Source organism: Macrobrachium nipponense, chromosome 37 (assembly GCF_015104395.2).
Source record: "Macrobrachium nipponense isolate FS-2020 chromosome 37, ASM1510439v2, whole genome shotgun sequence".
Lineage (NCBI taxonomy): Eukaryota > Metazoa > Arthropoda > Malacostraca > Decapoda > Palaemonidae > Macrobrachium > Macrobrachium nipponense.
The window spans coordinates 49,258,603-49,259,997 of NC_061097.1; positions in this window are offsets into that span (position 1 = coordinate 49,258,603).

Below are 1,395 nucleotides of genomic sequence, written 5' to 3' on the forward strand. Positions count from 1 at the left end.
TATAATTCCCCTTTAGTGCTACTTAGCAATAATTGTGCCTTAATATTCGGATATTTAACAATTCTTGTGCCTTAATATTCGACATAAATTCATATCCTGTGGCACTCACGGGGATAAACAGGGACTCGATGAACTCACGCGATCACATCACCACATTCTGTCCTGGGCTAACTCCTCAAAATCTCCCCAACATTCATCTACTGCTTCCTGCCTCTCTGTCCTCAACTACGTCTCCTTTCGCCTACCTCTACCCGTTCTACCAAGGGCAGCCCAACCCCGCTGTATCTCGTCTTCTGTACTCCACGGTCTAGGTACCTAGACCGTGTTTACACATGGCCTAGCCACTTCCAGCATGAGAACCTAACATACTCATCGACTGGCTGCAACCCCGTCATTACTTCTATAATTCTGTTATTTGATGTCCTATCCCTCCAATTAATTCCTAATATTCTTCTGAGCGCCTTACTTTCAAATGCTAAGAATTTATCTGAAGTCACTGCATTGTACCATGACTCGTGCCAATAAAACAAGATACTCCTAACCATTTACCTTATAAATTTTGATTTTTGTATGCACAGAAAAATTGCTATTATTCCCAATATTTCTATGCATTCCCATTGCCTAATGAGCCTTTTTTTAATTTTTCCACAAATTCTGTGTTCAGAGAACCACCCTATCTAAATAAGTACTTAAATATTTAAACTTATCCACTTGCCTTACAACCATGCCTCCAGTTAGACAATCCTGTGCATTTTCAATATTCACATTCATAATTCCAGTTCTTCCACTATTAATAACCAATACAATCTTTCGACCTTCACTCACTAGACAATCCAACATTCTCTGCATATTTTCTGGTCCCACACAGATCAAAACTCTGTCAGCAGTATAATCCAAGTCAAGAAGTTTCCCATTTTCTCTCCAGAGTACACCTGCATCTGTTTATCATAAAGTAATCTTAAACTAATACAAACAACAGAGGAGACAGAATGCCACCCTCTTGCATGTTCATAATAACCCTCACCAACTTTTCTGGTCTTCCATACTGTCTCATGATTTTTCCCATTCTCTGTCTCAAAATACTATAAAAGGTCTGTTCAAAATCAGCAAAACAAAGACTTAACAGAGTTTTCATTTCATTAGCTTGCTGCATTAAATGCCTAACTATGAAGATCTGATCACTGCAACCCTGCCCCTTTCTAAACCGGCCTGCTCATCCCTCAGCATACCATCAACCACTGGCCCCAACCTATTCAACATTACTCTACTGAAAATTCTCAAGGCTACAGGTGACAAAATGATCCCCCTCCAATTACCACACCTACTCAGATCTCCTTTCTTTGAAACTTTAATGGTCACACCATTTTTATAACCTAATGATATCATCCCCTTTAC